Here is an 8,686-nt window from a genome sequence, read left to right on the forward strand (position 1 = left end):
GGCCCAAGGGGTAGACCTGGCCTCCCCTTGCCGGCCCAAGGGGTAGACCTGGCCTCCCCTTGCCGGCCCAAGGGGTAGACCTGGCCTCCCCTTGCCGGCCCAAGGGGTAGACCTGGCCTCCCCTTGCCGGCCCAAGGGGTAGACCTGGCCTCCCCTTGCCGGCCCAAGGGGTAGACCTGGCCTCCCCTTGCCGGCCCAAGGGGTAGACCTGGCCTCCCCTTGCCGGCCCAAGGGGTAGACCTGGCCTCCCCTTGCCGGCCCAAGGGGTAGACCTGGCCTCCCCTTGCCGGCCCAAGGGGTAGACCTGGCCTCCCCTTGCCGGCCCAAGGGGTAGACCTGGCCTCCCCTTGCCGGCCCAAGGGGTAGACCTGGCCACCTTACCTGACCGTCCAGAGCAGTCCTGGCATCCCTACCTGATGCTCCAGACTTAGCTTGGCGTCCCATGCCGAAACTCCGGGGTAGTACCATTACCCCCACCCGGCAGCCAGGGGTAGTACCCGTAACCCCCACCTGTACTCTTTGGTAGTACCCGTATACCCCCGCCCGGTACTCCGGGGCAGTACCCGCATACCCCCGCCCGGTACTCCAGGGAAGTACCCATATACCTCCACCCGGTACTCCGGGGCAGTACCCGCATACCCCCGCCCGGTACTCCGGGGCAGTACCAGTACCCCCGCCCGGTACTCCGGGGTACTACCCGTAACCCCCACCTGTACTCCTTGGTAGTACCCGTATACCCCCGCCCGGTACTCCGGGGCAGTACCCGTATGCCCCCCGCCCGGTACTCCGGGGCAGCACCCCTATGCCCCCGCCCGGTACTCCGGGGCAGTACCGGTACCCCCGCCCGGTACTCCGGGGCAGTACCCGTAACCCCCACCTGTACTCCTTGGTAGTACCCGTATACCCCCGCCCGGTACTCCGGGGCAGTACCCGCATACCCCCGCCCGGTACTCCGGGGCAGTACCCGCATACCCCCGCCCGGTACTCCGGGGAAGTACCCATATACCTCCAGCCGGTACTCCGGGGCAGTACCCGCATACCCCCGCCCGGTACTCCGGGGCAGTACCCATATGCCCCCGCCCGGTACTCCGGGGTACTACCCGTAACCCCCACCTGTGCTCCTCCGTAGTACCCGTATACCCCCGCCCGGTACTCCGGGGCAGTACCCGCATACCCCCGCCCGGTACTCCGGGGCAGTACCCGTATGCCCCCGCCCGGTACTCCGGGGTACTACCCGTAACCCCCACCTGTACTCCTTGGTAGTACCCGTATCCCCCCGCCCGGTACTCCGGGGCAGTACCCGTATGCCCCCCGCCCGGTACTCCGGGGCAGCACCCCTATGCCCCCGCCCGGTACTCCGGGGCAGTACCGGTACCCCCGCCCGGTACTCCGGGGTACTACCCGTAACCCCCACCTGTACTCCTTGGTAGTACCCGTAACCCCCGCCCGGTACTCCGGGGAAGTACCCATATATCTCCACCCGGTACTCCGGGGCAGTACCCGCATACCCCCCGCCCGGTACTCCGGGGCAGTACCGGTACCCCCGCCCGGTACTCCTTGGTAGTACCCGTAACCCCCGCCTGTACTCCTTGGTAGTACCCGTATACCCCCGCCCGGTACTCCGGGGCAGTACCCGTATGCCCCCGCCCGGTACTCCGGGGTACTACCCGTAACCCCCACCTGTACTCCTTCGTAGTACCCGCATACCCCCGCCCGGTACTCCGGGGCAGTCCCCGTATGCCCCCGCCCGGTACTCCGGGGTACTCCGGGGTACACCTGATGTCCCTACGGGCGCGCGGGTTTAGACCCACCCTTCCTACCCGACCGTCCTCCTTAGGCCCGGTCTCCCTAGGCGACGATCCGGGATAGAACCCGTTCCCCCACCAGTACTCTGGGCCCGTGGCGGAACCCTTTGTGACGCGCCAGTGTTCCGCCTGCTGTCCCTACGGGCGCGCGGTGTTAGATCCCGGCCCCCCATCCTGACCCTCCAGGGTAGGCCCGGTATCCCTACCTGATGCTCCGGGGTAGGCCTGGCGTTGCTTCCCAGCGCTCTGGTGTAGTACCGGTACCCCCGCCCGGTACTCCGGGGCAGTACCCCTGCCCCCGCCCGGTACTCCGGGGTAGTACCCGTATACCGCCGCCCGGTACTCCGGGGCAGTACCCGTGAGCCCGCCCGGTACTCCGGGGTAGTACCCGTATACCCCCGCACGGTACTCCGGGGCAGTACCCGTATACCCCCGCCCGGTACCCCGGGGTAGTACCCGTGTACCCCCGTCAGTACTCCGGGGCAGTACCGGTACCCCCGCCCGGTACTCCGGGGAAGTACCCATATACCTCCACCCGTTCCTCCGGGGCAGTACCCGCATACCCCCGCCCGGTACTCCGGGGTAGTACCCGTATACCCCCGCCCGGTACTCCGGGGCAGTACCCGTGAGCCCGCCCGGTACTCCGGGGTAGTACCCGTATACCCCCGCCCGGTACTCTGGGGCAGTACCCGTGTACCCCCGTCAGTACTCTGGGGCAGTACCGGTACCCCCGCCCGGTACGCCGGGGGAAAAACTGCTGTCCCTACGGGCGCGCGAGTTTAGACCCAGCCTTCCTACCCGACCCTCCGCCTTACGCCCGGTGTCCCCAGGCGACGTTCCGGGATAGAACCCGTTCCCCCACCAGTACTCTGGGCCCGTGGCGGAACCCTTTGTGATGTGCCGGAGTTCTACCTGCTGTCCCTACGGGCACGCGGCGATGGATCCCGGCCCCCCATCCTGACCCTCCAGGGTAGGCCCGGCCACCCTACCTGACCCTCTGGGGTCAGCCCGGTATCCCTACCCGACGCTCCGGGGTAGGCCTGACGCCCCTACCTCATCCTCCGGGGTAGTACCCGTACCCCTACCGGTGCTCCGGGATACACCTGCTGTCCCTACAGGCGCTCCGGGGTAGGCCCGGCCACCCTACCTGACCCTCTGGGGTCAGCCCGGTGTCCCTACCCGACGCTCTGGGGTACGCCTGGCGCCCCTACCTCATGCTCCGGGGTAGTACCGGTACCCCTGCCGGTGCTCCGGGGTACACCTGCTGTCCCTACAGGCGCTCCGGGGTAGGCCCGGCCACCCTACCTGACCCTCTGGGGTCAGCCCGGTATCCCTACCCGACGCTCCGGGGTAGGCCTGGCGCCCCTACCTCATGCTCCGGGGTAGTACCGGTACCCCTACCGGTGCTCCGGGGTACACCTGCGGTCCCTACAGGCGCTCCGGGGTAGGCCCGGCCACCCTACCTGACCCTCTGGGGTCAGCCCGGTATCCCTACCCGACGCTCCGGGGTAGGCCTGGCGCCCCTTCCTCATCCTCCGGGGTAGTACCGGTACCCCTACCGGTGCTCCGGGGTACACCTGCGGTCCCTACAGGCGCTCCGGGGTAGGCCCGGCCACCCTACCTGACCCTCTGGCGTCAGCCCGGTGTCCCTACCCGACGCTCCGGGGTAGGCCTGGCGCCCATTCCTCATCCTCCGGGGTAGTACCGGTACCCCTACCGGTGCTCCGGGGTACACCTGCGGTCCCTACAGGCGCTCCGGGGTAGGCCCGGCCACCCTACCTGACCCTCTGGGGTCAGCCCGGTATCCCTACCCGACGCTCCGGGGTAGGCCTGGCGCCCCTACCTCATCCTCCGGGGTAGTACCGGTACCCCTGCCGGTGCTCCGGGATACCCCTGCTGTCCCTACAGGCGCTCCGGGGTAGGCCCGGCCACCCTACCTGACCCTCTGGGGTCAGCCCGGTGTCCCTACCCGACGCTCCGGGGTAGGCCTGGCGCCCCTTCCTCATCCTCCGGGGTAGTACCGGTACCCCTACCGGTGCTCCGGGGTACACCTGCGGTCCCTACAGGCGCTCCGGGGTAGGCCCGGCCACCCTACCTGACCCTCTGGGGTCAGCCCGGTATCCCTACCCGACGCTCCGGGGTAGGCCTGGCGCCCCTACCTCATCCTCCGGGGTAGTGCCGGTACCCCTGCCGGTGCTCCGGGGTACACCTGCGGTCCCTACAGGCGCTCCGGGGTAGGCCCGGCCACCCTACCTGACCCTCTGGGGTCAGCCCGGTATCCCTACCCGACGCTCCGGGGTAGGCCTGGCGCCCCTACCTCATCCTCCGGGGTAGTGCCGGTACCCCTACCGGTGCTGCGGGGTACACCTGCGGTCCCTACAGGCGCTCCGGGGTAGGCCCGGCCACCCTACCTGACCCTCTGGGGTCAGCCCGGTATCCCTACCCGACGCTCCGGGGTAGGCCTGGCGCCCCTACCTCATCCTCCGGGGTAGTGCCGGTACCCCTGCCGGTGCTCCGGGGTACACCTGCGGTCCCTACAGGCGCTCCGGGGTAGGCCCGGCCACCCTACCTGGCCCTCTGGGGTCAGCCCGGTATCCCTACCCGACGCTCCGGGGTAGGCCTGGCGCCCCTACCTCATGCTCCGGGGTAGTGCCGGTACCCCTACCGGTGCTCCGGGGTACACCTGCGGTCCCTACAGGCGCTCCGGGGTAGGCCCGGCCACCCTACCTGACCCTCTGGGGTCAGCCCGGTGTCCCTACCCGACGCTCCGGGGTAGGCCTGGCGCCCCTACCTCATCCTCCGGGGTAGTACCGGTACCCCTGCCGGTGCTCCGGGGTACACCTGCGGTCCCTACAGGCGCTCCGGGGTAGGCCCGGCCACCCTACCTGACCCTCTGGGGTCAGCCCGGTATCCCTACCCGACGCTCCGGGGTAGGCCTGGCGCCCCTACCTCATCCACCGGGGTATTGCCGGTACCCCTACCGGTGCTCCGGGGTACACCTGCGGTCCCTACAGGCGCTCCGGGGTAGGCCCGGCCACCCTACCTGACCCTCTGGGGTCAGCCCGGTATCCCTACCCGACGCTCCGGGGTAGGCCTGGCGCCCCTACCTCATCCTCCGGGGTAGTGCCGGTACCCCTGCCGGTGCTCCGGGGTACACCTGCGGTCCCTACAGGCGCTCCGGGGTAGGCCCGGCCACCCTACCTGACCCTCTGGGGTCAGCCCGGTATCCCTACCCGACGCTCCGGGGTAGGCCTGGCGCCCCTACCTCATCCACCGGGGTAGTGCCGGTACCCCTACCGGTGCTCCGGGGTACACCTGCGGTCCCTACAGGCGCTCCGGGGTAGGCCCGGCCACCCTACCTGACCCTCTGGGGTCAGCCCGGTATCCCTACCCGACGCTCCGGGGTAGGCCTGGCGCCCCTTCCTCATCCTCCGGGGTAGTGCCGGTACCCCTACCGGTGCTCCGGGGTACACCTGCTGTCCCTACAGGCGCTCCGGGGTAGGCCCGGCCACCCTACCTGACCCTCTGGGGTCAGCCCGGTATCCCTACCCGACGCTCCGGGGTAGGCCTGGCGCCCCTACCTCATCCTCCGGGGTAGTGCCGGTACCCCTGCCGGTGCTCCGGGGTACACCTGCGGTCCCTACAGGTGCTCCGGGGTAGGCCCGGCCACCCTACCTGACCCTCTGGGGTCAGCCCGGTATCCCTACCCGACGCTCCGGGGTAGGCCTGGCGCCCCTACCTCATCCTCCGGGGTAGTGCCGGTACCCCTACCGGTGCTCCGGGGTACACCTGCGGTCCCTACAGGCGCTCCGGGGTAGGCCCGGCCACCCTACCTGACCCTCTGGGGGTCAGCCCGGTATCCCTACCTGATGCTCCGGGGTAGTCCTGGCCTCCTTACCTGTGTCTCCGGGTAAACCTGGCCACGCTGCAGGGTCGGCCTGCACTCCCTGGCCGCGCTACGGGCCGGTCCTGATTAGTGTATTAAGACCGCTCCGCGATTCCACTTTCTTAAAATTTATTGTGTCTGACAGCTTGTCTTTTACCGCGCACGCAGGCAGGCAGGCAGGCAGGCACGCGTCAAAAACGTGAGAGCAAAGCGTTACCCGCAGTCGGTGTACTTTATCGGTAACGACTTCTTCGGGAAGAGGCGCCGACGCTGCTCTCTCGTCTCTGTACGAGTCGGTGGCCGTCCGGGTACCGCGTGGCACCGTTGGCGTGGGATCCGCTCCTAAACGAATACAGAAGAATCGATACGCTATGAATCGTCATCGATTGAAGTTATTAACAGTTGACGAGCGATGCTGGATTGTATCGTTTATGGAGCGTCACCTACCGACTGATTTAGCGCTACGCGGTAATACGCTTTCTGGCAGTTCCTTAAATAACAAAACTCATTCGTTCACGCACGCTAGGTGTGCGTCCCTTCGTTAATAGCCGGAGAAGGAATACGTACGTACGTACGTACCTACCAGCGGATCGTCACGGATTGAATGTGACTCGATTAGTAGTCACCAGTATTATAAATTACCGACTCCTAAAGTTTGATTGCGGCACTCCTTTAGGACCTTGCGACGCTCTTGGTTAACGTTAGCGTTCTCCGGCCCCTGCGTTATCGCGCATTAACTGTTCATTGGCCTCCGAGGGACGGCGGTCTCGCAGGCCTCTGAAGAAAGCCAGTCGGCTGCCTGACAAGCGGTCCCTGTGGCCGAGGCCGACTTAGCCGAGCATCCTCGGAGACGACGAGCTCGCGTGGCCGCCGTGCCGGCTGACCGGCCCACCCCGGGGCCGTTTCCCCCCCGCTCCCGTCGCCGAAGGAGCGCGCCCCCCGCCACCGCCTAAGGCCGCTGGGACCTTCCTCACCGCTCGAACGCATCCCGCCGGCGACGGAGCCGCTGATGCCCCTCTGTCGGAAGCGCGGCGCGCCTCTCCGGCAGCCCTGGCTGGGGCCCTGGAGCCCCAGGTCTCTGCCCAGGCCGAGGCACGCGGCTGCTGCTTTGCCAGGGACGGGTCCGACCGGGAGCCGAGCGCATCGCCCGTAGGCAGGCACGGGCGCAGGCCGGACGTCGAAGCGGCCGACCACCCGGGCTGTAACAGAGAAAGCGGCGTTAGCGACACCGTTACAAATCTTTCTCATTTCCACCTGCGTGCGCGCCCGCACCCCGCCAAAACAGGCCCCCGGCCCGAACGCCCACCGCCTGCTGCTGCAGCCGCTCACCCGCCCTTAGACACACGCACGCGCACGCACGCACTGCCCCCCCCCATTCGAGTCCCCGCCCCAAACACCTCCCGCCCGCCACCGCACCCACTCGCACGGGGCTACACACGTGCGCACCCCCCCCCCGCAACCGGCCCCCCCCAGCCCAAACCCTCCACCCGCTGCCCCGCTCACAGTCGTGCGCTCAAAACGCACACGCGCGCAGCCCCCCCCCCCCCCCCCCCCCCCGCCCGAAACAGGGCCCCGGGCCGACACCCCCCACCCCCGTCACCCCGGGCCCGCCGCTGCACGCACACACACACCGCCCCCCCGCCCTCCCGCCACGCAGTTCGCGCCGAGCCTGGCTGCCCCTGCTCCCCCCTTCCGCCACCAGGCTTGCCGCCCCCGGTGGTGGAAGGCGGGAGACTTTAGGACCCTGCGGCGTCCCTGCCGGCTCCGTGCCCGGGCGGGAGAGGGGAGCCCCCCCGGTGCCCTGCCGTCTCTAAACCCCAGCTGCCGAGTCCCTATCCTGCCGCACCCGTGGCCCCGCTCCCGCCTTTCTTTCTCAGCCAGCCACGCACTCGCCCTGCTCCACTCCCGCCCGCCCCCGCCGCGGGGGGAAAACTAAAGGACCGGGGGGGTGGGACGGGGACGGGGACGGGGGAGAGAAGTAAAAAAAATAAAACTCCAACCGATCCAAACAGAAGCCTTCTCCGAAAAGACACACCGTCCCCCCTCGCCAGCCTGCCTCTGCGCCAGGCTCCCCGCCTGCTCGCCAGCCGCTCTCGCCCTGCTCCACTCCCGCCCGCCCCCGCCGCGGGGGGAAAACTAAACGACCGGGGGGGGGGGGGACGGGGACGGGGACGGGGACGGGGGAGAGAAGTAAAAAAAATAAAACTCCAACCGATCCAAACAGAAGCCTTCTCCGAAAAGACACACCGTCCCCCCTCGCCAGCCTGCCTCTGCGCCAGGCTCCCCGCCTGCTCGCCAGCCGCTCTCGCCCTGCTCCATTCCTGCCCGCCCCCGCCGCGGGGGGAAAACTAAACGACCGGGGGGGGGGGGGACGGGGACGGGGACGGGGACGGGGGAGAGAAGTAAAAAAAATAAAACTCCAACCGATCCAAACAGAAGCCTTCTCCGAAAAGACACACCGTCCCCCCTCGCCAGCCTGCCTCTGCGCCAGGCTCCCCGCCTGCTCGCCAGCCGCTCTCGCCCTGCTCCACTCCTGCCCGCCCCCGCCGCGGGGGGAAAACTAAACGACCGGGGGGGGGGGGGACGGGGACGGGGACGGGGACGGGGGAGAGAAGTAAAAAAAATAAAACTCCAACCGATCCAAACAGAAGCCTTCTCCGAAAAGACACACCGTCCCCCCTCGCCAGCCTACCTCTGCGCCAGGCTCCCCGCCTGCTCGCCAGCCGCTCTCGCCCCCCCTCTTTTCTAGCCTCCTTTCCCCGCCGCTGCTGCCGCCGCGACTGAGCAGCAGACCGTTGCCGTGGCGGGAAACACCACAGTTTCCGGGGGCCCCGTTGCCGGGCTGCAGACCACCCCACCCAGCCACCCGCCCCCCAACCCCCCGTCTCCAGGGCGCCGGAAAGTCTGTGATCGGGTGGGGCCGGGGGAGGGGGGGGGGGGGGGGGCTGCACCTACTGGCCTGCAGGTCCGGGACTGCAGCGCGGGGAGGGAGGGG

Source organism: Buteo buteo, unplaced genomic scaffold, assembly GCF_964188355.1.
Source record: "Buteo buteo unplaced genomic scaffold, bButBut1.hap1.1 HAP1_SCAFFOLD_193, whole genome shotgun sequence".
NCBI classification, from domain to species: domain Eukaryota; kingdom Metazoa; phylum Chordata; class Aves; order Accipitriformes; family Accipitridae; genus Buteo; species Buteo buteo.